General features: G+C 54.9%; 10 non-coding genes and 3 pseudogenes across 10 annotated transcripts; all 13 read right to left on the bottom strand.

Annotated features, from left to right (window-relative positions):
- Positions 1 to 1,961: 1,961 nt before the first annotated feature.
- On the bottom strand, positions 1,962 to 2,075 carry LOC140580035 (U5 spliceosomal RNA). The gene has a single exon (XR_011983814.1). It is a non-coding gene; the product is annotated as a U5 spliceosomal RNA (small nuclear RNA).
- A 444-nt stretch (positions 2,076 to 2,519) lies between these two features.
- LOC140580271 (U5 spliceosomal RNA) lies at positions 2,520 to 2,561 on the bottom strand (annotated as a pseudogene).
- Positions 2,562 to 2,967: 406 nt separating this feature from the next.
- Positions 2,968 to 3,159, bottom strand: LOC140579915 (U2 spliceosomal RNA). Its single transcript, XR_011983741.1, has one exon. It is a non-coding gene; the product is annotated as a U2 spliceosomal RNA (small nuclear RNA).
- Positions 3,160 to 3,354: 195 nt separating this feature from the next.
- On the bottom strand, positions 3,355 to 3,468 carry LOC140580034 (U5 spliceosomal RNA). Its single transcript, XR_011983813.1, has one exon. It is a non-coding gene; the product is annotated as a U5 spliceosomal RNA (small nuclear RNA).
- A 444-nt stretch (positions 3,469 to 3,912) lies between these two features.
- Positions 3,913 to 3,954, bottom strand: LOC140580270 (U5 spliceosomal RNA; annotated as a pseudogene).
- A 414-nt stretch (positions 3,955 to 4,368) lies between these two features.
- Positions 4,369 to 4,560, bottom strand: LOC140579903 (U2 spliceosomal RNA). The gene has a single exon (XR_011983736.1). It is a non-coding gene; the product is annotated as a U2 spliceosomal RNA (small nuclear RNA).
- A 195-nt stretch (positions 4,561 to 4,755) lies between these two features.
- On the bottom strand, positions 4,756 to 4,869 carry LOC140580033 (U5 spliceosomal RNA). Its single transcript, XR_011983812.1, has one exon. It is a non-coding gene; the product is annotated as a U5 spliceosomal RNA (small nuclear RNA).
- A 422-nt stretch (positions 4,870 to 5,291) lies between these two features.
- On the bottom strand, positions 5,292 to 5,484 carry LOC140579969 (U2 spliceosomal RNA). Its single transcript, XR_011983760.1, has one exon. It is a non-coding gene; the product is annotated as a U2 spliceosomal RNA (small nuclear RNA).
- Positions 5,485 to 11,119: 5,635 nt separating this feature from the next.
- LOC140579906 (U2 spliceosomal RNA) lies at positions 11,120 to 11,328 on the bottom strand (annotated as a pseudogene).
- A 6,030-nt stretch (positions 11,329 to 17,358) lies between these two features.
- Positions 17,359 to 17,472, bottom strand: LOC140580031 (U5 spliceosomal RNA). The gene has a single exon (XR_011983810.1). It is a non-coding gene; the product is annotated as a U5 spliceosomal RNA (small nuclear RNA).
- A 404-nt stretch (positions 17,473 to 17,876) lies between these two features.
- Positions 17,877 to 18,072, bottom strand: LOC140579975 (U2 spliceosomal RNA). Its single transcript, XR_011983765.1, has one exon. It is a non-coding gene; the product is annotated as a U2 spliceosomal RNA (small nuclear RNA).
- Positions 18,073 to 23,800: 5,728 nt separating this feature from the next.
- LOC140580030 (U5 spliceosomal RNA) lies at positions 23,801 to 23,914 on the bottom strand. Its single transcript, XR_011983809.1, has one exon. It is a non-coding gene; the product is annotated as a U5 spliceosomal RNA (small nuclear RNA).
- A 417-nt stretch (positions 23,915 to 24,331) lies between these two features.
- LOC140579968 (U2 spliceosomal RNA) lies at positions 24,332 to 24,524 on the bottom strand. The gene has a single exon (XR_011983759.1). It is a non-coding gene; the product is annotated as a U2 spliceosomal RNA (small nuclear RNA).
- Positions 24,525 to 27,616: the final 3,092 nt, after the last annotated feature.

Below are 27,616 nucleotides of genomic sequence, written 5' to 3'. Positions count from 1 at the left end.
TGACATTCAAGGTGACAATATTAAAATTGGCCATGAAATGTTAAAAAGGTAAAATACAATTACAAACAACACACTAAAATAATAAAAGCCAGCCATTAAAAACAATACCGCATTACTGCCCCCCCTCCTCAGTCAAACCCAAAAGGCCCCCCAGTTCCAGCCCCCCCAGGTACTCCTGTTCATTTGCTTTGTCCTGCACACTGCTGTACTCCTGGGGGGGCGCAGGGGACTGTCCCAAGTCCCACACCAGATGGGGGGCCCCCAATGTCGGGGAGGGGGGACTCTCTCGGCCTTGGTCCCCGGCCGCCACTGCTGGCAAGGTGGCAGCCGGAGGGCTGGATGCGTCGGGTTGTGCCTCCCTTCTGCTCTTCTTCCTCCTCCGGGGGGATGCGCCGCTCTTTCTCCTCCTGCTGCTGACACCTGGAGCCAGGACTGGAGACCCCTCCTGCATTGCAGTCGCTGTCGCTGGGGCCTCCTCCACCTCGGCCAGGGCATCTCCTCCTGCCCCCGCCGCCGACTGTTCCTGCCCGGACGTGGGGGCTTGCGCTCCCCCACCACTCTCCTTGCCGACAGCTCTGCTGCCTAACAGAGCGTCGGCGTATGACGTTTTCCGTTGGGGGCAGGAACGAGCCAGATGGTCCTCACCGTTGCAGTGGATGCAGCGACGGGGGCCCTTGCAGTCCCTGGCCATGTGCCCCGGCTCCAGGCAGTTGCGGCAGCGCAGGTTGGCGCATCCCTCCAGAGTATGTCCAAAGGTGTGACACTGTCGGCAGAAGGGAGGCTGTCCGGAATAAAACAAGTAAGCCTTATTGCCCTGTAGATTAAAATAGGCTGGGGGATGACTAAAACCGCCCGCCCCATTAGCGTCCGGGCGCAGGCGGGCCTGGAACTGGCGTCGACCAGTCCAGATCCCCAGCTCATCCCGGATGTCCTTGTGGCCAGGAAGGAGGTCCACATACTTGTTCAAGAACTGGCGGACGGCTTCGCCGGACACATGCGGGTTAAAACAATGTACCGTAATTACCCGCTTGTCGGGCCACCACAGCGGCTCGACGGTGTATCGTCCCAGGAGAGGGTGCTGGGCCCTCTCCTTGCTCCGCTCCAGGACCTTGGTGTAGCTCTCGTCGGTGGACAGGGTGACCTCGAAGAACTGGAAAGGTCCATTCCGCTGCACACACAGGATGTCCTCCATGCGCAGGCCCAGCTCCCCGAAGGCCACCTCCCGGATGAAGGCCAGGCGGTCGGGGAAGGTGCCTACCTCCCCTTCGGCCCTCCAGCAGAACCGGGCGGTATTACGCAGGCCACCGCCTGCTACCAGCCACGGCCCGCTGAAGGGCTTCCTCGCTGCTCCGCCGGCCGTCGACATCCGGGATGGTCCACCGACGTCGTTCCTGGAGCAGAGTCCTCCTGCCGCCGTGGTCCCGACGTCCGCCGTGGTCCGGCCGCCGTCCGCCAATCCGGGATGAGCCGAGGAATGCTAAACTATAAAAGCAACTAAAAAAATAAAAACACCAGTTCACCCGGCAGGGCGGCGGACAGGCCACCAGCCACTGCGGGATCCCCAGCCTAATAAAAACGAAAATAAAAGCAGGGATAAAAGGCTAAAAGGAAGGCACGGGTCGCCCCGTGGCAGCGGCGGTCAAGCCACCTACTGGTCACGCATTAGGGTCACCGTGCCTTCCTCTAAAAAACCCGACGCAGTCCGTTAAAAGCGATAAAAAGAGCGTAAAATCCACTTGATCTTAGCCAAAAGGCCGAGAAGCGATACCCACAAATTGCGCCCCGCCGGGCGCCGGCATGCGGGATGCCGACGGAGCTGGCGCGGCTCAGCCCTCACCAGCCCCTCTGGCAGGTGTCGCCCGGCGAGTCCACGCGTGATCCAGGGAGACCACAGCCGCGCCACCGGGCACCTAACGCCAGCCGCTAAGCCGGGCCCAGTCTTCCTTTGACAGCAGCAGTGCAGCTCTGCTTGGGCAGAGCCTCCAAAAATACCATGAACTCATCGCTATCCCTCTCCACGGAAATCTTTAGTAAAAGGCGAAAGATTTATACGGGATGAAGAGAGACCCGAGTCGATATGGGGCCGCCGCCAAGCCCGTCGCCGTTAGCCGGGCCTGCGTGACGCCCCCGCTCGGAGTAGAATGCCCAGGGGCGTCGCAGCCGCCGTCCTCGGGGCCCCGACTCCTCCCTGTCCTCCTGTCCTCTCAAAAGACAGCAATCATTTTAACAAACATGAGGGGAAATTCAAAAGGCAAAGATGACATCATGCCTTACCTCAGCGCAGCTGTCCACCGCACAAACAGTGTGTCACCTTCCTTTAAAAAAAAAAATAAAAAAGAAAAAAAAAAAGAAAAACGGCGGGAAACGGGGGCCACGCACAGACAGGGTCCCCCCCCCTCACAGCACTCAGTCTATTAGTCACTCACTCACTCACTCAGTCAGTCAGTCAGTCAGTCAGTCAGTCAGTCAGTTCTGCCTTTTGACAACAGGGGGCAGTAGAGGTGCACCATTCCCGGAAGCACGGAAATCTTTAGTAAAAGGCGAAAGATTTATACGGGATGAAGAGAGACCCGAGTCGATATGGGGCCGCCGCCAAGCCCGTCGCCGTTAGCCGGGCCTGCGTGACGCCCCCGCTCGGAGTAGAATGCCCAGGGGCGTCGCAGCCGCCGTCCTCGGGGCCCCGACTCCTCCCTGTCCTCCTGTCCTCTCAAAAGACAGCAATCATTTTAACAAACATGAGGGGAAATTCAAAAGGCAAAGATGACATCATGCCTTACCTCAGCGCAGCTGTCCACCGCACAAACAGTGTGTCACCTTCCTTTAAAAAAAAAAAAAAAAAAAAAAAGAAAAACGGCGGGAAACGGGGGCCACGCACAGACAGGGCCCCCCCCCTCACAGCACTCAGTCAGTCAGTCAGTCAGTCAGTCAGTCAGTCAGTCAGTTCTGCCTTTCGACAACAGGGGGCAGTAGAGGTGCACCATTCCCGGAAGCACTGCAATACCGGGTCGATGCGTGGAGCGGACGGGGCAAGCCCCACTTCCGGCTCCCTGTTCCAAAAATCCGTTTAATATGTGGTCCCCTCCATGGGGGACGTATCAGATATTAAACTGATAAGAACAGATACTACACTTGATCTTAGCCAAAAGGCCGAGAAGCGATACCCACAAACTGCGCCCCGCCGGGCGCCGGCATGCGGGATGCCGACGGAGCTGGCGCGGCTCAGCCCTCACCAGCCCCTCTGGCAGGTGTCGCCCGGCGAGTCCACGCGTGATCCAGGGAGACCACAGCCGCGCCACCGGGCACCTAACGCCAGCCGCTAAGCCGGGCCCAGTCTTCCTTTGACAGCAGCAGTGCAGCTCTGCTTGGGCAGAGCCTCCAAAAATACCATGAACTCATCGCTATCCCTCTCCACGGAAATCTTTAGTAAAAGGCGAAAGATTTATACGGGATGAAGAGAGACCCGAGTCGATATGGGGCCGCCGCCAAGCCCGTCGCCGTTAGCCGGGCCTGCGTGACGCCCCCGCTCGGAGTAGAATGCCCAGGGGCGTCGCAGCCGCCGTCCTCGGGGCCCCGACTCCTCCCTGTCCTCCTGTCCTCTCAAAAGACAGCAATCATTTTAACAAACATGAGGGGAAATTCAAAAGGCAAAGATGACATCATGCCTTACCTCAGCGCAGCTGTCCACCGCACAAACAGTGTGTCACCTTCCTTTAAAAAAAAAAATAAAAAAGAAAAAAAAAAAGAAAAACGGCGGGAAACGGGGGCCACGCACAGACAGGGTCCCCCCCCCTCACAGCACTCAGTCTATTAGTCACTCACTCACTCACTCAGTCAGTCAGTCAGTCAGTCAGTCAGTCAGTCAGTTCTGCCTTTTGACAACAGGGGGCAGTAGAGGTGCACCATTCCCGGAAGCACGGAAATCTTTAGTAAAAGGCGAAAGATTTATACGGGATGAAGAGAGACCCGAGTCGATATGGGGCCGCCGCCAAGCCCGTCGCCGTTAGCCGGGCCTGCGTGACGCCCCCGCTCGGAGTAGAATGCCCAGGGGCGTCGCAGCCGCCGTCCTCGGGGCCCCGACTCCTCCCTGTCCTCCTGTCCTCTCAAAAGACAGCAATCATTTTAACAAACATGAGGGGAAATTCAAAAGGCAAAGATGACATCATGCCTTACCTCAGCGCAGCTGTCCACCGCACAAACAGTGTGTCACCTTCCTTTAAAAAAAAAAAAAAAAAAAAAAAGAAAAACGGCGGGAAACGGGGGCCACGCACAGACAGGGCCCCCCCCCTCACAGCACTCAGTCAGTCAGTCAGTCAGTCAGTCAGTCAGTCAGTCAGTCAGTCAGTTCTGCCTTTCGACAACAGGGGGCAGTAGAGGTGCACCATTCCCGGAAGCACTGCAATACCGGGTCGATGCGTGGAGCGGACGGGGCAAGCCCCACTTCCGGCTCCCTGTTCCAAAAATCCGTTTAATATGTGGTCCCCTCCATGGGGGACGTATCAGATATTAAACTGATAAGAACAGATACTACACTTGATCTTAGCCAAAAGGCCGAGAAGCGATACCCACAAATTGCGCCCCGCCGGGCGCCGGCATGCGGGATGCCGACGGAGCTGGCGCGGCTCAGCCCTCACCAGCCCCTCTGGCAGGTGTCGCCCGGCGAGTCCACGCGTGATCCAGGGAGACCACAGCCGCGCCACCGGGCACCTAACGCCAGCCGCTAAGCCGGGCCCAGTCTTCCTTTGACAGCAGCAGTGCAGCTCTGCTTGGGCAGAGCCTCCAAAAATACCATGAACTCATCGCTATCCCTCTCCACGGAAATCTTTAGTAAAAGGCGAAAGATTTATACGGGATGAAGAGAGACCCGAGTCGATATGGGGCCGCCGCCAAGCCCGTCGCCGTTAGCCGGGCCTGCGTGACGCCCCCGCTCGGAGTAGAATGCCCAGGGGCGTCGCAGCCGCCGTCCTCGGGGCCCCGACTCCTCCCTGTCCTCCTGTCCTCTCAAAAGACAGCAATCATTTTAACAAACATGAGGGGAAATTCAAAAGGCAAAGATGACATCATGCCTTACCTCAGCGCAGCTGTCCACCACACAAACAGTGTGTCACCTTCCTTTAAAAAATAAAAAAAAAAATAAAAAAAAAAAGAAAAACGGCGGGAAACGGGGGGCCACGCACAGACAGGGTCCCCCCCCCTCACAGCACTCAGTCTATTAGTCACTCACTCACTCACTCACTCACTCACTCAGTCAGTCAGTCAGTCAGTCAGTTCTGCCTTTCGACAACAGGGGGCAGTAGAGGTGCACCATTCCCGGAAGCACTGCAATACCGGGTCGATGCGTGGAGCGGACGGGGCAAGCCCCACTTCCGGCTCCCTGTTCCAAAAATCCGTTTAATATGTGGTCCCCTCCATGGGGGACGTATCAGATATTAAACTGATAAGAACAGATTTTTTTTTTTTTTTTTTTTTTCCGTACCAGTCAGAGTTGGATACCCGTCGCTTCATCAACTCGGCCAACCTTCACTCATCATTCCGGCTATTTCAAATTCAATTACAATTTTTATTTCAATCAATAAAATATTACAATTATAATCTCCTTAAAAGGATTTCAAACAAGACATTAACACACCGTTAAAATTCAGCCCATATCAGAGTTTAAAATTTAAATATAAAATACATAAACCACACCAGACATTCAATAAATAAGCAAATATTAATCAAAAACCATTGAGTGTCAGTGGTTATTTTCAAAATCACCCCCAGGCTTAAAATCCCATTGCAAAGGGTTTCCGATCCTTGTGAACTTTATGGTGTGACACTGAAAAAAAACATTAACGCACCACCAAGAAAGGCACAGTATAAGGTGCGTGCGTTCACAACTCACGTGCCACACCGACCTTCCTGGATGGAGCTCGTACTCACCAAGATGTTAGTGGGGCTATGGCCGCAGAAGGCCCTTCCACCTTTCCTTGGCCTCGTGGTAGCCCCACTGGATGATGTCCCGCTCCATCCTGAAATCCAAGTCCGCCACAATCTTTCGATATAATCCCCAGGCCCTCAAATCTGCCCCTTTATGGATGAGTGCCGACCTTGCATTCCAAAGTTCACGTTTGGTCATGCTGATCAGCAGCCACATCCGGGGCGGGAAGGGAGTCTGAGGACCTTGGGGCCACCCCATCATCACCTTATCGTAGGACAACACAAACTGCGGGTCTAGTTCCCTGCACAGGCCTTGCACTGATCTCCAGACCTCCCTGGCATACCCACAGTCCCAAAAGGCGTGCCTGAGGGTCTCCTCCTCTGAGCACTCGGGACGTGGGCAGCCTGAGTGTCTGGTCAGCTTGTGCCTGTACAGTACATCCCTGACCGGCAGCTTACCATGCACACACTGCCAGTTCAGGTCCTGCAGCCGGTTATCCAACCCCTTGGGCTGGATCCTGGTCCAGGTGTCCTTCTCCAGGCCCAGCACAGCACGGGTTCCCCTCTTCACCAGCACAGCCCGATACAGGGCTCGGTGCCTGGTGAGGGTCCCTGGGGGGAGACCTGCCGGAAGAGACTTACTCCACTTAATAGCATGGTGATAGTGGGTCGGCAGCGTCTCCGCCTTGGGCCCGGCGTTGGACCACGACGTCAACAGACGTCTCATGGGCAGGGCCAGCCACAAGTGAACAAAATACTGGTGGGGGTGTTCTAGGGGAGCCACCAGACGTGCACAGATCTGGGAGAAGAACAGGCAGTCAAGCTTGAGAGGGAAGTCAGGAACATCCCTCCCCCCACTGTCCTTTCCAAGGTACATCACTTCCCTCCTCACATACTCATACCTGCCGCCCCAAACAAGGTTAAACACATCCTTAGTTAAGCCTCTCCGCATGAAGCGGGGCATGGGGAACACATGGGCGAGGTAGAGGAGGGTGGGAAGGATATCAACCTTCAAGGCGAGAACCTTACCCAGGAAGGACAGGGACCTGGCCTTCCACATCCCCATCTTCCGCCTGGTGATCGTCAAACGCTCTTCCCAGTTTACCCGGGCAGCACCTTTCGAAAGAAAGTTAACCCCCAACACCTTGAGAGGGCCGCCGCAGAGAGTGAGCCCCCCCGGGACGTCCTCTCTCGCCTTCCAGCTGCCAAAGTACTTGACCACCGACTTGTTAAGGTTAAGTGCAGCCCCGGAGGCCTTCCCGAACGCCTGCACCAAGCCCAGGGCGTGACCGAGCGCATGGTCCGAGCACACAAACAGAGTGGTATCGTCTGCGTACTGGGCCAGCTTTACCGTCAGGCCCCCACTCCCTGGCAGGATCAGGCCGTTGATACCTGGATGGGCACGGATGGCGCTCGCCAGCGGCTCTATATATAGAGCGTAGAGGAGGGGGGAGAGAGGGCAACCCTGCCTCACTCCACTTGACTGGGGAACCCAATCACTGAGGGAACCATTAATCGACACATGGCTACCAACCTCAGTATAAAGCGCATGAACCCATCCCAAGAACTTAGGCCCAAAACCTAGCCTGCTCAATACCCCAAACAGGAAGCAGTGGTCCACTCGGTCAAACGCCTTCTCCTGGTCCAAGCTAACGAGTGCCAGAGGGACATTCCTGTCCTCAGCCCAGGCGATCGCGTCCCGAATTAAATGTAAATTCCAAGTCGCAGATCGACCCGGGACCCCGCAAGTCTGGTCACTATGGACCAGGTGGGTCATGGCCTTTTTTAGGCGCTCAGTTAGGGTCTTTGCTATGATCTTTGCATCTACGCAAAGCATTGTCAGGGGTCTCCAGTTGCCAAGTTCGGCACGATCGCCCTTCTTGTACAACAAAGACAAGACCCCTGACCGCATGCTCTTGGTGAGCATGCCCTGACGCTGCACGTCCTCAGCCACTTCTAGCAGCTCCGGCCCGAGGACTTCCCAAAACGTGGAATAGAATTCCACGGGGAGTCCATCGAGACCAGGAACTTTGCGCCGGTTCATTTTGCCTAGCACCTCAGTCAGCTCGGCTAGAGTGAAGGGGGCATCTAAGCTGTCCCTTGCCTCACTGGGAAGACTAGGTTTGAGTTTAGATAAAAACTGCTCCCCTAGCTCAGGTTCGGTCTCCCTTTTCTTAAAAAGGTCACCGTAAAAACATTTAGCAACCTCCAGCATCCGGGCCGAATCGGAGACCAGGTTGCCTCCTTGGTCCCGGAGGGCAGTGAAACACTTTTCCTCACGGGCCAGTTTCACCTTATTAAAGAAGAAGGCTGTACATTTCTCATTCTCCTCCCTTTCCAAAGCCCTGGCCCAAAACAAGGAGGCCGCAGCCGATTGCTCGTGCAGGCCCCTCAGCTTAGCTTTGGCTGCCTGCACCTCCTCAAAGTTAAAAGCCCCTCCGTTGTTGTGGCGGGCATACTCCCTCTGCAGCCTGGTCTCTAGCCGTTGGATTTCGTAAAGCCTTTTAGCTTTACGCTGGCCGCAATAGTGGATAGCTAGAGCTCTAACCCTCTCTTTTACGCTCTCCCACCATGCGGCCGTGGAGACGTAGGCTGCCTTACAGCCCCGCCACGCAGTAAAATGATCCAGGAAGAGAGACCTAAAGTCTCTCTCTTCTAAGATCTCCACGTTCAGCTTCCAATAGCCCCTCCCGAAGGTAGGGGCGTCGATGGAAACTGTGGCCTCGACCGATGTATGGTCCGAGTACCACCGTGGAGACCTCAAAACCTTCCTAAAAACAACAGAGGGCGAAGCTAAAATATAATCAATACGGCTGCTGGCCCCACGACTGTTGTGCCAGGTATGGCCCGGATCTGTGGGGTTGCACGTTTTAAAACCATCAGAGAGGTTGAGGCTGCGGATCAAATTCCTAAAATGTTTAGTGCTGACATCCCCTTTCCCTTCTAAAAAAGTATTGAAGTCCCCTCCTAAAATTATGTGTCTATTAGTGACACAAAACTGGGCCAGCTCCTCAAAAAGCGCAATGCGGGACGAGGCCTCCACTGGAGCGTAAACGCACATCGCCCGGATGTGCTGACCTCTCCAGGTGGCGTCCACTCCCAAAACCCTTCCCTGCACTACAGTGAAGGTACTCACATTCTCAAAGGCCCGGTCACCAAAAAGGATGCCGACGCCTGAAGAATGGACACCACCAACGCTCCAGCAGGACTTACCCCTCTTCCACGCTTGTGAGAAAAGAGCCACGTCCCGCTGGTCCCTGAGGTGGACTTCCTGCAAGAAACAGAGATTGAAAGGGGAGGATGTCAGTTCATCAAAGACCGCGGCCCTTTTGACTGGGTTCCTCAACCCTCTGACGTTAACAGTAAAAATTTTAAAATCAGCCATGGGGGGATTAAAAAAAGAATAAAACAATAAGAAATTAAAACCATAAAAATTTTAAAAACTATAAACCCTAAAACCAGCTATTAAGACCCCTGTTCCCCCTCCCCGCTCATGCCCAGAATTTTCCCCAGCATGGAGTCCTCCAGGTAGGCCTGGTCGTTTGGTGAAACCTCCAGGCCCGAAAAGGTAATGTCCTCCTGGGGAAGGGCTGGGGACAACATTGACAAATTCCAACTTATATCTTCTGTTTTGGGGGCGGGGGGCGATACGACCTGTACAGGGGCCTCAGCTGGGGGCGCCGCCTCCTTGGGGGTACCTGTTGCCTCCTCTGCTTCCTTCCTCGTCTTCTTAGTTTTGTCCTTGGGGTCACCCTTCTTCTTCCTTTTGGTGACCCCGGCCCGGGCCTGCGGGGACTGCCCAGCCTGAGCCCGGGGCCCCTCAGCCCCCAACGGGGTCTTCACTGGGGACCTGGCCACTTCTTCCTGGGCCCCCACTGACCTCTCCTGAGGCCCCCCTGGCTTTGGGGCAGGGAGCAGCTCCCGGTCCGGCACCCGCCTCACCTGCCCACCACCCGCCAGAACGCCCGCATAGGAGCGCTGGGGGCAGACACGGGCCAGGTGCTCCTCGCTGCTACAGTGGCGGCAACGTTGGGGGCCCTTACAGTCCTTAGCCATGTGCCCGGGCTCAAGGCAGTTACGGCACTTAAGGTCCGGGCAGTCCTCCGCCTTGTGTCCATGGCCCTGGCACGACCGGCAGAAGGTAGGCTGTCCAGTGTAGAACAGGTACCCCCTGTTGGGCCCGATGGAAAAGTAGGCTGGGGGATGAAGATATCCCCCCTTTCCATCCGGCCGCAGTCGCACCTGAAACTGGCGGCGCCCATTCCACACACCCAGCTCGTCCCGGACGTCTCTGTGTCCTGGTAAAACCTCAACGTGTTTAGTGAGGAAATGGCAGACGGCCTCCGCCGACACGTAAGGATTGAACACATGCACCGTTACCACCCGCTTGTCCGTAAACCACAAGGGCTCAACCGAGTACATATTCAAGAGCAGGTGGTCGGACTTGCTCTGCTCCAGCACCCTCCGGTATGCCTCCTCAGAGGCCAAGGTAACATCCAGAAACCTCTGGGGATGGTTCCTCTGGACGCAGATCAGGTCCTCCAGCTTAAAGCCCAGCACACCAAACACCACCTCCCGGATGAAGAAGACCCTGTCGTGAAACTGGGCCTCTCCATCCAGGTTCCTCCAACGGAACCGGGCCGTGTTAAGCAGACCGCCACCTACCATCGGACCCGGTCCGGAGGAGGGGGTCGTCCCGGCCACTGGAGCCGCCGCTGGGGCCGTCACTGCCGTCCTGGGAGCCGTAGCTGCCGTCCTCCAGCTGGGGTGCTCCGGCATCAGCCGTCCCACTCGGAGTGGAGCAAGGCGCAGTGTTCCAGAGGTCCTTCCGCCGTAGTCCAAGACGGGCTGAGCTAAAAACTAGACTAAAAAATAAAATAATAAAAGTGAATAAAAACAAACAAGGGCTGAAAAACACTAAAACAGGATACCAAGGTTCACCCCGTGGCAGCGGCGGTCAGGCCACCTGCTGGGCACGCATTAGGATCCCCTTGGTATCCGCTAAACTAAAAAACACGACGGGTAAAACGGCTAAGAAAAACGCCAAAAGTTTTTAAAAACTTGATCTTAGCCAAAAGGCCGAGAAGCGATACCCACAAATTGCGCCCCGCCGGGCGCCGGCATGCGGGATGCCGACGGAGCTGGCGCGGCTCAGCCCTCACCAGCCCCTCAGTCAGTTCTGCCTTTCGACAACAGGGGGCAGTAGAGGTGCACCATTCCCGGAAGCACTGCAATACCGGGTCGATGCGTGGAGCGGACGGGGCAAGCCCCACTTCCGGCTCCCTGTTCCAAAAATCCGTTTAATATGTGGTCCCCTCCATGGGGGACGTATCAGATATTAAACTGATAAGAACAGATTTTTTTTTCCAATACTTTATTTAACAGTTCTGCACACACATTGACACAAGCAATTTAAGACATTGAATAAAAACCACACTTTTAAAACATGGCATTGTCAACACGGAATATTAAAACAACCTCTTCCTGCAAAAACAGTACTCATCATAAAGCAACATAACAACAATGTAAAAGGTTGAAATTTTCCAAGTTATACACATCAATGCCTGTACAACCAAACATTAATAATATATATTAAAATAGAATTAAACAAGCAAAATATGCAGAACTATATATAAACAATACAATCAACAATTAAAATTACAAACAAATAACCTTTAATTACATTGATATGGCCATTTATACAAATAAAATGTCACCTCAAATGCAAGTCATTAAAAAGTTAAAACCTTAAAAGAGGAACAGACCCGCAGACCTCAAACTTCAAACACAAGGGTCGGGTTAAAACAGGGTTATATACCATCCTCACACACATAAAATCTGTGACTTCGGGCATAAAATACGGTTAATCACAAACACAAAGCACATCAAACAAGTTAAAATGTTAATAAATAATGTTAATATTAATAAACACGTGCTAAAAGTGATCAACCAGTAGTGCACAATAAGTTCTGTACATGCAATTATTTAAAAAAATAAATAAATAAATAAATAAATAAATATTTAAAATACAACACACGCACAAAAACCAAGCACACTTACCTAAAACCCAAAGTACCTTCTGTGTGCTCCAGAAAGGTGCGTCATGTCCACCCTGTAGAATGGAGCGTCACCACCTAAACAACACGGGGCTAAAGCCAAAAGAGGCCCTTCCACCTCTCCTTGGCCTCGTGATAGCCCCGCTGGATGACGTCAGTCTCCATCCTGAAACCCAAGTCGGCCCGGATTTTACGGAATACCCCTTGTGCCTCCAGATGAACCCCTCTGCGGATGAGCGCGGTCCTGGCATTCCACAGCTCTCGCTTGGTAATGCTGACCAGCAGCCACATCCAGGGGCCGAAGGGGTTATGGAGGTTGGGGTCCCACCCCTTCAACACCTTGTCGTAGGTCAGACCGGGCTGCAGGTCCACACGTCCACACAGGCCCGCTACCAACCCCCAAACTCTCTGTGCATGCCCACAGTCCCAAAACACGTGCCTGATGGTCTCATCCTCGCTGCACTCGGGCCTGGGGCAGCGGGGGTGTCTGGTCAGCTTATGCCTATGTAAGACGTCCCTGACTGGCAGCTTACCATGAAGGCACTGCCAGTTCAGGTCCTGCAGCCTGTGATCCAAACCCTTAGGCTGGATTCTCGCCCATGTGCCTTCCTCCAGGCCCAACATGGCCCGAGTATCCCTATGACCAAGCAAAGCACTGTAAAGCGCTCTATGCTTGGTCAAGGCCTCTGTCTTGACACCTGCCGGAAAAGACTTACTCCACTTGACAGCGTGGCTGTAGTGGGCCGGCAGGGTCTCAGCCTTGGGGCCGAGGTTGGTCCACGACGCCACCAGACGTCTCATGGGGAGAGCCAGCCACAGACGCACAAAGTGCTGATGGGGGTGCTCGAGGGGAGCTGCCAGGCGCGCGCAGAGCTGCGAGAAGAACAGGCAGTCAAGCTTGAGAGGAAAGTCAATAACATCCCTCCCCCCACTGTCCTTTCCGAGATACATCACTTCCCTACGCACGTACTCATACCTGCCCCCCCAGACGAGGTTGAAAACGTCCTTCGTCAGGCCTCTGCGCATGAAGCGGGGCAAAGGGTACACATGTGCAAGGTAGAGCAGGGTGGGAAGAATATCCGCTTTTAAGGCTAAGACCTTACCTTGGAAGGACAGGGACCTGGACTTCCACAGTCCGATCTTCCGCCTGGCGATCGCCAACCGCTCCTCCCAGTTCAAACGGGCGGCACCATCCGAAAGGAAGTTGACCCCCAACACTTTGAGAGGTCCGTCACAGAGGGTGAGACCCCCTGCGACGTCCTCCCTCGCCTTCCAGCTGCCGAAATACTTGGCCACCGACTTACTGAGGTTGAGCGTCGCGCCGGAGGCCCTACCGAACGCATGAACAAGGCTCATGGCATGACCGAGAGACTGATCAGAGCAGACGAAAAGGGTGGTGTCGTCCGCGTACTGGGTCAGCCTAACAGATTTCCCCCGGCTTCCTGGGATAAGAAGGCCATCGACCCCGGGGTGGGCGCGAATGGCGCACGCCAGTGGCTCTATATAGAGCGCGTAGAGGAGGGGGGAGAGGGGACATCCCTGCCTCACTCCACTCAGCTGGGGCACCAAGTCACTCAGGAAGCCATTGATAACAACATGGCTTCCAACTTCGTTATACAAAGTGTGTAACCACCCCAGATAATTGGGTCCAAAGCCAAACTTACCCAATACTTGAAACAGGAAGCGGTGATCTACCCGGTCAAAGGCTTTCTCCTGGTCCAAGCTGACCAGCAGGAGAGGGAGGTTCCTGTCCTCCACCCAGGCGATGGCGTCGCGGATGAGATGGAGATTCCACGTCGCCGATCGACCCGGTACTCCACACGTCTGATCGCTGTGAACCAGATGAGCCATGGCCTTCTTCAGGCGTTCTGTAAGGGTCTTTGCAATGAGCTTTGTGTCTACACAAAGCATGGTCAGGGGCCTCCAGTTGCCAAGGTCGGCACGATCGCCCTTCTTGTGCAACAAAGAAAGAACCCCTGACCTCATGCTCCTAGTGAGCAAACCCCGGCGCTGAACGTCCTCTACAACCTGCAGTAATTCCGGCCCGAGGACATCCCAAAAGGTGGAATAAAATTCCACCGGGAGCCCATCAAGGCCCGGTACCTTGCGGCGGTTCATCTTGCCAAGCACTGCGGTCAGCTCGGCCAAGGTGATGGGGGCTTCTAAGCCGTCACGAATGTCACTGGGAAGGCAAGGTAAAATGTTGTCTAGGAACCGCTCCCCTACAACCGGGTCCGTGTCCCTAACCTTAAAAAGATCACAATAAAACAATTTGGCAACCTCCAGCATGTCTGATGTTGTAGTCACCTTGTTGCTATTTGAGGCACGGAGAGAGACAAAGCTCTTCTCCTCCCGGGCTTCCCTGGCTCTCTGGAAAAAAAAGGCGTTGCACTTTTCATTGTTTTCCAACAGGCACATTTTGTCGCGGAGCATTAGGGCCGAGGCAGCCTGTTCATGCAGGCGCCTCAGCTCACCCTTTATGCCAAGCAGTCGCTCGTGATCGATGGCGCCCCCGTTGTGGTGAGCGGCGTATTCATCCCGCAACCTTCTCTCCAGCTGCAGAATGGAGAATTTCTTCTCCATCCTGCGCTGCTTGCTGTACTGCATGGAGAAGGTTCGGATCCTATCCTTCACACTCTCCCACCATTCAGCCACGGAGGGGAAGGTAGGCTTGTCCTTCTGCCACTCGGAGAAGTGATCTAAAAAAAGGTGTCTAAAATCGCTCTCCTCCAGGATCTGCAGGTTCATTTTCCAATAGCCGCCCCCATATTCAGGGGCGTCTATGGAAACAGTGGCCTCCACTGCCAAGTGGTCAGTGGGCCACTGTGGGGAGAGGGACACCTTTTTAAAAACAACGGGGGGTGAAGCTAAAATGTAGTCGATGCGACTGCTGGCTCCGCGACTATTATGCCAGGTGAAGCCCGGCATGCTGGGGTTGCATGTCTTAAAACCATCAACAAGTTTAAAGGAACGAATAAAATGGCGAAAGTGCCCAGAGCTGACATCCTGTCTACCCTCCAACGAGATGTTAAAGTCCCCTCCTAAAATCAAGTGTCGATCTGTGACACAAAACGGGGACAACTCTTCAAAGAGAGTTATACGGGACGAGGCCTCCACTGGAGCGTAGACACATATGGCCCGGAGGCGCTGTCCCCTCCATGTGGCGTCCACTCCCAAAACCCTACCTTGAAGAACGGTAAACGATCTTACTTCTTCAAAGGCGCGGTCGCCAAAAAGGATCCCGACGCCTGAGGAGTGGACACCACCTACGCTCCAGTAGGATCTACCCCTCTTCCATTGTCGTGAAAAGAGAGCCTCGTCCCGCTGGTCCCGGAGGTGGACTTCCTGCAGAAAACAAATGCTGAAGGGAGAAGATGCCAGCTGATTAAAAACAGATGTGCGCTTTAAAACGTTCCTCAAACCCCTGACATTCAAGGTGACAATATTAAAATTGGCCATGAAATGTTAAAAAGGTAAAATACAATTAAAAACAACACAATAAAATAATAAAAGCCAGCCATTAAAAACAATACCGCATTACTGCCCCCCCTCCTCAGTCAAACCCAAAAGGCCCCCCAGTTCCAGCCCCCCCAGGTACTCCTGTTCATTGGCTTTATCCTGCACACTACTGTACTCCTGGGGGGGCGCAGGGGACTGTCCCAAGTCCCACACCGGATGGGGGGCCCCCACCGTCGGGGAGGGGGGACTCTCTCGGCCTTGGTCCCCGGCCGCCACTGCTGACAAAGTGGCAGCCGGAGGGCTGGACGCGTCGGGTTGTACCTCCCTTCTGCTCTTCTTCCTCCTCCGGGGGGATGCGCCGCTCTTCCTCCTCCTGCTGCTGACGCCCGGAGCCAGGACTGGAGACCCCTCCTGCATCGCTGTCACTGTCCCTGGGGCCTCCTCCACCTCGGCCAGGGCTTCTCCTCCTGCCCCCGCCGCCGGCTGTTCCTGCCCTAATGTGGGGGCTAGCGCTCCCCCACCACTCTCCTTGCCGACAGCTCTGCTGCCTAACAGAGCGTCGGCGTATGACGTTTTCCGTTGGGGGCAGGAACGAGCCAGATGGTCCTCACCGTTGCAGTGGATGCAGCGACGGGGGCCCTTGCAGTCCCTGGCCATGTGCCCCGGCTCCAGGCAGTTACGGCAGCGCAGGTTGGCGCATCCCTCCAGAGTGTGTCCGAAGCTGTGACACTGTCGGCAGAAGGGAGGCTGTCCGGAATAAAACAAGTAAGCCTTATTGCCCTGTAGATTAAAATAGGCTGGGGGATGACTAAAACCGCCCGCGCCATTAGCGTCCGGGCGCAGGCGGGCCTGGAACTGGCGTCGTCCAGTCCAGATCCCCAGCTCATCCCGAATATCCTTGTGGCCAGGAAGAAGGTCCACATACTTGTTGAGGAACTGGCGGACGGCCTCGGCGGTGATATGAGGATTAAAACAATGTACAGTTATCACTCGCTTGTCGGGCCACCACAGCGGCTCGATGGTATACTGACCCAGGAGAGGGTACTGAGCCCTCTCCTTGCTCCGCTCCAGGACCTTGGAGTAACTCTCGTCGGTGGACAGGGTGACCTCGAAGAACTGGTGAGGTCCATTCCGCTGCACACAGAGGATGTCCTCCATGCGGAGGCCCAGCTCCCCGAAGGCCACCTCCCGGATGAAGGCCAGGCGGTCAGGGAAGGTGCCCACCTCCCCTTCGGCCCTCCAGCAGAACCGGGCGGTATTACGCAGGCCACCGCCTGCTACCAGCCACGGCCCGCTGAAGGGCTTCCTCGCAGCACCGCCGGCCGTCGCCATCCGGGAAGGTCCACCGACGTCGTCCCTGGAGCAGAGTCCTCCTGCCGCCGTGGTCCCGACGTCCGCCGTGGTCCGGCCGCCGTCCGCCGATCCGGGATGAGCCGAGGAACACTAAACTATAAAAGCAGCTAAGAAATAAAAACACCAGTTCCCCCAGCAGGGCGGCGGACAAGCCACCAGCCACTGCGGGATCCCCAGCCTAATAAAAACGAAAATAAAAGCAGGGATAAAAGGCTAAAAGGAAGGCACGGGTCGCCCCGTGGCAGCGGCGGTCAAGCCACCTACTGGTCACGCATTAGGGTCACCGTGCCTTCCTCTAAAAAACCCGACGCAGTCCTTTAAAAGCGATAAAAAAGAGCATAAAATCCACTTGATCTTAGCCAAAAGGCCGAGAAGCGATACCCACAAATTGCGCCCCGCCGGGCGCCGGCATGCGGGATGCCGACGGAGCTGGCGCGGCTCAGCCCTCACCAGCCCCTCTGGCAGGTGTCGCCCGGCGAGTCCACGCGTGATCCAGGGAGACCACAGCCGCGCCACCGGGCACCTAACGCCAGCCGCTAAGCCGGGCCCAGTCTTCCTTTGACAGCAGCAGTGCAGCTCTGCTTGGGCAGAGCCTCCAAAAATACCATGAACTCATCGCTATCCCTCTCCACGGAAATCTTTAGTAAAAGGCGAAAGATTTATACGGGATGAAGAGAGACCCGAGTCGATATGGGGCCGCCGCCAAGCCCGTCGCCGTTAGCCGGGCCTGCGTGACGCCCCCGCTCGGAGTAGAATGCCCAGGGGCGTCGCAGCCGCCGTCCTCGGGGCCCCGACTCCTCCCTGTCCTCCTGTCCTCTCAAAAGACAGCAATCATTTTAACAAACATGAGGGGAAATTCAAAAGGCAAAGATGACATCATGCCTTACCTCAGCGCAGCTGTCCACCGCACAAACAGTGTGTCACCTTCCTTTAAAAAAAAAAAAAAAAAAAAAAAAAAGAAAAACGGCGGGAAACGGGGGCCACGCACAGACAGGGCCCCCCCCCTCACAGCACTCAGTCTATTAGTCACTCAGTCAGTCAGTCAGTCAGTCAGTCAGTCAGTCAGTTCTGCCTTTCGACAACAGGGGGCAGTAGAGGTGCACCATTCCCGGAAGCACTGCAATACCGGGTCGATGCGTGGAGCGGACGGGGCAAGCCCCACTTCCGGCTCCCTGTTCCAAAAATCCGTTTAATATGTGGTCCCCTCCATGGGGGACGTATCAGATATTAAACTGATAAGAACAGATTTTTTTTTTTTTTTTTTTTTTTTTTTTTTTATCTAACCAGTCAGAGTTGGATACCCGTCACTTCATCAACTCGGCCAACCTTCACTCATCATTCCGGCTATTTCAAATTCAATTACAATTTTTATTTCAATCAATAAAATATTACAATTATAATCTCCTTAAAAGGATTTCAAACAAGACATTAACACACCGTTAAAATTCAGCCCATATCAGAGTTTAAAATTTAAATATAAAATACATAAACCACACCAGACATTCAATAAATAAGCAAATATTAATCAAAAACCATTGAGTGTCAGTGGTTATTTTCAAAATCACCCCCAGGCTTAAAATCCCATTGCAAAGGGTTTCCGATCCTTGTGAACTTTATGGTGTGACACTGAAAAAAAAAACATTAACGCACCACCAAGAAAGGCACAGTATAAGGTGCGTGCGTTCACAACTCACGTGCCACACCGACCTTCCTGGATGGAGCTCGTACTCACCAAGATGTTAGTGGGGCTATGGCCGCAGAAGGCCCTTCCACCTTTCCTTGGCCTCGTGATAGCCCCACTGGATGATGTCCCGCTCCATCCTGAAATCCAAGTCCGCCACAATCTTTCGATATAATCCCCAGGCCCTCAAATCTGCCCCTTTATGGATGAGTGCCGACCTTGCATTCCAAAGTTCACGTTTGGTCATGCTGATCAGCAGCCACATCCGGGGCGGGAAGGGAGTCTGAGGACCTTGGGGCCACCCCATCATCACCTTATCGTAGGACAACACAAACTGCGGGTCTAGTTTCCTGCACAGGCCTTGCACTGATCTCCAGACCTCCCTGGCATACCCACAGTCCCAAAAGGCGTGCCTGAGGGTCTCCTCCTCTGAGCACTCGGGACGTGGGCAGCCTGAGTATCTGGTCAGCTTGTGCCTGTACAGTACATCCCTGACCGGCAGCTTACCATGCACACACTGCCAGTTCAGGTCCTGCAGCCGGTTATCCAACCCCTTGGGCTGGATCCTGGTCCAGGTGTCCTTCTCCAGGCCCAGCACAGCACGGGTTCCCCTCTTCACCAGCACAGCCCGATACAGGGCTCGGTGCCTGGTGAGGGTCCCTGGGGGGAGACCTGCCGGAAGAGACTTACTCCACTTAATAGCATGGTGATAGTGGGTCGGCAGCGTCTCCGCCTTGGGCCCGGCGTTGGACCACGACGTCAACAGACGTCTCATGGGCAGGGCCAGCCACAAGTGAACAAAATACTGGTGGGGGTGTTCTAGGGGAGCCACCAGACGTGCACAGATCTGGGAGAAGAACAGGCAGTCAAGCTTGAGAGGGAAGTCAGGAACATCCCTCCCCCCACTGTCCTTTCCAAGGTACATCACTTCCCTCCTCACATACTCATACCTGCCGCCCCAAACAAGGTTAAACACATCCTTAGTTAAGCCTCTCCGCATGAAGCGGGGCATGGGGAACACATGGGCGAGGTAGAGGAGGGTGGGAAGGATATCAACCTTCAAGGCGAGAACCTTACCCAGGAAGGACAGGGACCTGGCCTTCCACATCCCCATCTTCCGCCTGGCGATCGTCAAACGCTCTTCCCAGTTTACCCGGGCAGCACCTTTCGAAAGAAAGTTAACCCCCAACACCTTGAGAGGGCCGCCGCAGAGAGTGAGCCCCCCCGGGACGTCCTCTCTCGCCTTCCAGCTGCCAAAGTACTTGACCACCGACTTGCTCAGGTTAAGTGCAGCCCCGGAGGCCTTCCCGAACGCCTGCACCAAGCCCAGGGCGTGACCGAGCGCATGGTCCGAGCACACAAACAGAGTGGTATCGTCTGCGTACTGGGCCAGCTTTACCGTCAGGCCCCCACTCCCTGGCAGGATCAGGCCGTTGATACCTGGATGGGCACGGATGGCGCTCGCCAACGGCTCTATATATAGAGCGTAGAGGAGGGGGGAGAGAGGGCAACCCTGCCTCACTCCACTTGACTGGGGAACCCAATCACTGAGGGAACCATTAATCGACACATGGCTACCAACCTCAGTATAAAGCGCATGAACCCATCCCAAGAACTTAGGCCCAAAACCTAGCCTGCTCAATACCCCAAACAGGAAGCAGTGGTCCACTCGGTCAAACGCCTTCTCCTGGTCCAAGCTAACGAGTGCCAGAGGGACATTCCTGTCCTCAGCCCAGGCGATCGCGTCCCGAATTAAATGTAAATTCCAAGTCGCAGATCGACCCGGGACCCCGCAAGTCTGGTCACTATGGACCAGGTGGGTCATGGCCTTTTTTAGGCGCTCAGTTAGGGTCTTTGCTATGATCTTTGCATCTACGCAAAGCATTGTCAGGGGTCTCCAGTTGCCAAGTTCGGCACGATCGCCCTTCTTGTACAACAAAGACAAGACCCCTGACCGCATGCTCTTGGTGAGCATGCCCTGACGCTGCACGTCCTCAGCCACTTCTAGCAGCTCCGGCCCGAGGACTTCCCAAAACGTGGAATAGAATTCCACGGGGAGTCCATCGAGACCAGGAACTTTGCGCCGGTTCATTTTGCCTAGCACCTCAGTCAGCTCGGCTAGAGTGAAGGGGGCATCTAAGCTGTCCCTTGCCTCACTGGGAAGACTAGGTTTGAGTTTAGATAAAAACTGCTCCCCTAGCTCAGGTTCGGTCTCCCTTTTCTTAAAAAGGTCACCGTAAAAACATTTAGCAACCTCCAGCATCCGGGCCGAATCGGAGACCAGGTTGCCTCCTTGGTCCCGGAGGGCAGTGAAACACTTTTCCTCACGGGCCAGTTTCACCTTATTAAAGAAGAAGGCTGTACATTTCTCATTCTCCTCCCTTTCCAAAGCCCTGGCCCAAAACAAGGAGGCCGCAGCCGATTGCTCGTGCAGGCCCCTCAGCTTAGCTTTGGCTGCCTGCACCTCCTCAAAGTTAAAAGCCCCTCCGTTGTTGTGGCGGGCATACTCCCTCTGCAGCCTGGTCTCTAGCCGTTGGATTTCGTAAAGCCTTTTAGCTTTACGCTGGCCGCAATAGTGGATAGCTAGAGCTCTAACCCTCTCTTTTACGCTCTCCCACCATGCGGCCGTGGAGACGTAGGCTGCCTTACAGCCCCGCCACGCAGTAAAATGATCCAGGAAGAGAGACCTAAAGTCTCTCTCTTCTAAGATCTCCACGTTCAGCTTCCAATAGCCCCTCCCGAAGGTAGGGGCGTCAATGGAAACTGTGGCCTCGACCGATGTATGGTCCGAGTACCACCGTGGAGACCTCAAAACCTTCCTAAAAACAACAGAGGGCGAAGCTAAAATATAATCAATACGGCTGCTGGCCCCACGACTGTTGTGCCAGGTATGGCCCGGATCTGTGGGGTTGCACGTTTTAAAACCATCAGAGAGGTTGAGGCTGCGGATCAAATTCCTAAAATGTTTAGTGCTGACATCCCCTTTCCCTTCTAAAAAAGTATTGAAGTCCCCTCCTAAAATTATGTGTCTATTAGTGACACAAAACTGGGCCAGCTCCTCAAAAAGCGCAATGCGGGACGAGGCCTCCACTGGAGCGTAAACGCACATCGCCCGGATGTGCTGACCTCTCCAGGTGGCGTCCACTCCCAAAACCCTTCCCTGCACTACAGTGAAGGTACTCACATTCTCAAAGGCCCGGTCACCAAAAAGGATGCCGACGCCTGAAGAATGGACACCACCAACGCTCCAGCAGGACTTACCCCTCTTCCACGCTTGTGAGAAAAGAGCCACGTCCCGCTGGTCCCTGAGGTGGACTTCCTGCAAGAAACAGAGATTGAAAGGGGAGGATGTCAGTTCATCAAAGACCGCGGCCCTTTTGACTGGGTTCCTCAACCCTCTGACGTTAACAGTAAAAATTTTAAAACCAGTCATGGGGGGATTAAAAGAAAAATAAAACAATAAGACATTAAAACCATAAAAATTTTTAAAAACTATAAACCCTAAAACCAGCTATTAAGACCCCTGTTCCCCCTCCCCACTCATGCCCAGAATTTTCCCCAGCATGGAGTCCTCCAGGTAGGCCTGGTCGTTTGGTGAAACCTCCAGGCCCGAAAAGGTAATGTCCTCCTGGGGAAGGGCTGGGGACAACATTGACAAATTCCAACTTATATCTTCTGTTTTGGGGGCGGGGGGCGATACGACCTGTACAGGGGCCTCAGCTGGGGGCGCCGCCTCCTTGGGGGTACCTGTTGCCTCCTCTGCTTCCTTCCTCGTCTTCTTAGTTTTGTCCTTGGGGTCACCCTTCTTCTTCCTTTTGGTGACCCCGGCCCGGGCCTGCGGGGACTGCCCAGCCTGAGCCCGGGGCCCCTCAGCCCCCAACGGGGTCTTCACTGGGGACCTGGCCACTTCTTCCTGGGCCCCCACTGACCTCTCCTGAGGCCCCCCTGGCTTTGGGGCAGGGAGCAGCTCCCGGTCCGGCACCCGCCTCACCTGCCCACCACCCGCCAGAACGCCCGCATAGGAGCGCTGGGGGCAGACACGGGCCAGGTGCTCCTCGCTGCTACAGTGGCGGCAACGTTGGGGGCCCTTACAGTCCTTAGCCATGTGCCCGGGCTCAAGGCAGTTACGGCACTTAAGGTCCGGGCAGTCCTCCGCCTTGTGTCCATGGCCCTGGCACGACCGGCAGAAGGTAGGCTGACCAGTGTAGAACAGGTACCCCCTGTTGGGCCCGATGGAAAAGTAGGCTGGGGGATGAAGATATCCCCCCTTTCCATCCGGCCGCAGTCGCACCTGAAACTGGCGGCGCCCATTCCACACACCCAGCTCGTCCCGGACGTCTCTGTGTCCTGGTAAAACCTCAACGTGTTTAGTGAGGAAATGGCAGACGGCCTCCGCCGACACGTAAGGATTGAACACATGCACCGTTACCACCCGCTTGTCCGTAAACCACAAGGGCTCAACCGAGTACATATTCAAGAGCGGGTGGTCGGACTTGCTCTGCTCCAGCACCCTCCGGTATGCCTCCTCAGAGGCCAAGGTAACATCCAGAAACCTCTGGGGATGGTTCCTCTGGACGCAGATCAGGTCCTCCAGCTTAAAGCCCAGCACACCAAAGACAACCTCCCGGATGAAGAAGACCCTGTCGTGAAACTGGGCCTCTCCATCCAGGTTCCTCCAACGGAACCGGGCCGTGTTAAGCAGACCGCCACCTACCATCGGACCCGGTCCGGAGGAGGGGGTCGTCCCGGCCACTGGAGCCGCCGCTGGGGCCGTCACTGCCGTCCTGGGAGCCGTAGCTGCCATCCTCCAGCTGGGGTGCTCCGGCATCAGCCGTCCCACTCGGAGTGGAGCAAGGCGCAGTGTTCCAGAGGTCCTTCCGCCGTAGTCCAAGACGGGCTGAGCTAAAAACTAGACTAAAAAATAAAATAATAAAAGTGAATAAAAACAAACAAGGGCTGAAAAACACTAAAACAGGATACCAAGGTTCACCCCGTGGCAGCGGCGGTCAGGCCACCTGCTGGGCACGCATTAGGATCCCCTTGGTATCCGCTAAACTAAAAAACACGACGGGTAAAACGGCTAAGAAAAACGCCAAAAGTTTTTAAAAACTTGATCTTAGCCAAAAGGCCGAGAAGCGATACCCACAAATTGCGCCCCGCCGGGCGCCGGCATGCGGGATGCCGACGGAGCTGGCGCGGCTCAGCCCTCACCAGCCCCTCTGGCAGGTGTCGCCCGGCGAGTCCACGCGTGATCCAGGGAGACCACAGCCGCGCCACCGGGCACCTAACGCCAGCCGCTAAGCCGGGCCCAGTCTTCCTTTGACAGCAGCAGTGCAGCTCTGCTTGGGCAGAGCCTCCAAAAATACCATGAACTCATCGCTATCCCTCTCCACGGAAATCTTTAGTAAAAGGCGAAAGATTTATACGGGATGAAGAGAGACCCGAGTCGATATGGGGCCGCCGCCAAGCCCGTCGCCGTTAGCCGGGCCTGCGTGACGCCCCCGCTCGGAGTAGAATGCCCAGGGGCGTCGCAGCCGCCGTCCTCGGGGCCCCGACTCCTCCCTGTCCTCCTGTCCTCTCAAAAGACAGCAATCATTTTAACAAACATGAGGGGAAATTCAAAAGGCAAAGATGACATCATGCCTTACCTCAGCGCAGCTGTCCACCGCACAAACAGTGTGTCACCTTCCTTTAAAAAAAAAAATAAAAAAGAAAAAAAAAAAGAAAAACGGCGGGAAACGGGGGCCACGCACAGACAGGGTCCCCCCCCCTCACAGCACTCAGTCTATTAGTCACTCACTCACTCACTCACTCACTCACTCACTCACTCAGTCAGTCAGTTCTGCCTTTCGACAACAGGGGGCAGTAGAGGTGCACCATTCCCGGAAGCACTGCAATACCGGGTCGATGCGTGGAGCGGACGGGGCAAGCCCCACTTCCGGCTCCCTGTTCCAAAAATCCGTTTAATATGTGGTCCCCTCCATGGGGGACGTATCAGATATTAAACTGATAAGAACAGATTTTTTTTTTTTTTTTTTTTTTCCGTACCAGTCAGAGTTGGATACCCGTCGCTTCATCAACTCGGCCAACCTTCACTCATCATTCCGGCTATTTCAAATTCAATTACAATTTTTATTTCAATCAATAAAATATTACAATTATAATCTCCTTAAAAGGATTTCAAACAAGACATTAACACACCGTTAAAATTCAGCCCATATCAGAGTTTAAAATTTAAATATAAAATACATAAACCACACCAGACATTCAATAAATAAGCAAATATTAATCAAAAACCATTGAGTGTCAGTGGTTATTTTCAAAATCACCCCCAGGCTTAAAATCCCATTGCAAAGGGTTTCCGATCCTTGTGAACTTTATGGTGTGACACTGAAAAAAAACATTAACGCACCACCAAGAAAGGCACAGTATAAGGTGCGTGCGTTCACAACTCACGTGCCACACCGACCTTCCTGGATGGAGCTCGTACTCACCAAGATGTTAGTGGGGCTATGGCCGCAGAAGGCCCTTCCACCTTTCCTTGGCCTCGTGGTAGCCCCACTGGATGATGTCCCGCTCCATCCTGAAATCCAAGTCCGCCACAATCTTTCGATATAATCCCCAGGCCCTCAAATCTGCCCCTTTATGGATGAGTGCCGACCTTGCATTCCAAAGTTCACGTTTGGTCATGCTGATCAGCAGCCACATCCGGGGCGGGAAGGGAGTCTGAGGACCTTGGGGCCACCCCATCATCACCTTATCGTAGGACAACACAAACTGCGGGTCTAGTTCCCTGCACAGGCCTTGCACTGATCTCCAGACCTCCCTGGCATACCCACAGTCCCAAAAGGCGTGCCTGAGGGTCTCCTCCTCTGAGCACTCGGGACGTGGGCAGCCTGAGTGTCTGGTCAGCTTGTGCCTGTACAGTACATCCCTGACCGGCAGCTTACCATGCACACACTGCCAGTTCAGGTCCTGCAGCCGGTTATCCAACCCCTTGGGCTGGATCCTGGTCCAGGTGTCCTTCTCCAGGCCCAGCACAGCACGGGTTCCCCTCTTCACCAGCACAGCCCGATACAGGGCTCGGTGCCTGGTGAGGGTCCCTGGGGGGAGACCTGCCGGAAGAGACTTACTCCACTTAATAGCATGGTGATAGTGGGTCGGCAGCGTCTCCGCCTTGGGCCCGGCGTTGGACCACGACGTCAACAGACGTCTCATGGGCAGGGCCAGCCACAAGTGAACAAAATACTGGTGGGGGTGTTCTAGGGGAGCCACCAGACGTGCACAGATCTGGGAGAAGAACAGGCAGTCAAGCTTGAGAGGGAAGTCAGGAACATCCCTCCCCCCACTGTCCTTTCCAAGGTACATCACTTCCCTCCTCACATACTCATACCTGCCGCCCCAAACAAGGTTAAACACATCCTTAGTTAAGCCTCTCCGCATGAAGCGGGGCATGGGGAACACATGGGCGAGGTAGAGGAGGGTGGGAAGGATATCAACCTTCAAGGCGAGAACCTTACCCAGGAAGGACAGGGACCTGGCCTTCCACATCCCCATCTTCCGCCTGGCGATCGTCAAACGCTCTTCCCAGTTTACCCGGGCAGCACCTTTCGAAAGAAAGTTAACCCCCAACACCTTGAGAGGGCCGCCGCAGAGAGTGAGCCCCCCCGGGACGTCCTCTCTCGCCTTCCAGCTGCCAAAGTACTTGACCACCGACTTGCTCAGGTTAAGTGCAGCCCCGGAGGCCTTCCCGAACGCCTGCACCAAGCCCAGGGCGTGACCGAGCGCATGGTCCGAGCACACAAACAGAGTGGTATCGTCTGCGTACTGGGCCAGCTTTACCGTCAGGCCCCCACTCCCTGGCAGGATCAGGCCGTTGATACCTGGATGGGCACGGATGGCGCTCGCCAACGGCTCTATATATAGAGCGTAGAGGAGGGGGGAGAGAGGGCAACCCTGCCTCACTCCACTTGACTGGGGAACCCAATCACTGAGGGAACCATTAATCGACACATGGCTACCAACCTCAGTATAAAGCGCATGAACCCATCCCAAGAACTTAGGCCCAAAACCTAGCCTGCTCAATACCCCAAACAGGAAGCAGTGGTCCACTCGGTCAAACGCCTTCTCCTGGTCCAAGCTAACGAGTGCCAGAGGGACATTCCTGTCCTCAGCCCAGGCGATCGCGTCCCGAATTAAATGTAAATTCCAAGTCGCAGATCGACCCGGGACCCCGCAAGTCTGGTCACTATGGACCAGGTGGGTCATGGCCTTTTTTAGGCGCTCAGTTAGGGTCTTTGCTATGATCTTTGCATCTACGCAAAGCATTGTCAGGGGTCTCCAGTTGCCAAGTTCGGCACGATCGCCCTTCTTGTACAACAAAGACAAGACCCCTGACCGCATGCTCTTGGTGAGCATGCCCTGACGCTGCACGTCCTCAGCCACTTCTAGCAGCTCCGGCCCGAGGACTTCCCAAAACGTGGAATAGAATTCCACGGGGAGTCCATCGAGACCAGGAACTTTGCGCCGGTTCATTTTGCCTAGCACCTCAGTCAGCTCGGCTAGAGTGAAGGGGGCATCTAAGCTGTCCCTTGCCTCACTGGGAAGACTAGGTTTGAGTTTAGATAAAAACTGCTCCCCTAGCTCAGGTTCGGTCTCCCTTTTCTTAAAAAGGTCACCGTAAAAACATTTAGCAACCTCCAGCATCCGGGCCGAATCGGAGACCAGGTTGCCTCCTTGGTCCCGGAGGGCAGTGAAACACTTTTCCTCACGGGCCAGTTTCACCTTATTAAAGAAGAAGGCTGTACATTTCTCATTCTCCTCCCTTTCCAAAGCCCTGGCCCAAAACAAGGAGGCCGCAGCCGATTGCTCGTGCAGGCCCCTCAGCTTAGCTTTGGCTGCCTGCACCTCCTCAAAGTTAAAAGCCCCTCCGTTGTTGTGGCGGGCATACTCCCTCTGCAGCCTGGTCTCTAGCCGTTGGATTTCGTAAAGCCTTTTAGCTTTACGCTGGCCGCAATAGTGGATAGCTAGAGCTCTAACCCTCTCTTTTACGCTCTCCCACCATGCGGCCGTGGAGACGTAGGCTGCCTTACAGCCCCGCCACGCAGTAAAATGATCCAGGAAGAGAGACCTAAAGTCTCTCTCTTCTAAG

This window comes from Paramormyrops kingsleyae, chromosome 18 (assembly GCF_048594095.1).
Source record: "Paramormyrops kingsleyae isolate MSU_618 chromosome 18, PKINGS_0.4, whole genome shotgun sequence".
NCBI classification, from domain to species: Eukaryota; Metazoa; Chordata; class Actinopteri; order Osteoglossiformes; family Mormyridae; genus Paramormyrops; species Paramormyrops kingsleyae.
This window is presented reverse-complemented; position numbering and strand designations above follow the sequence as displayed.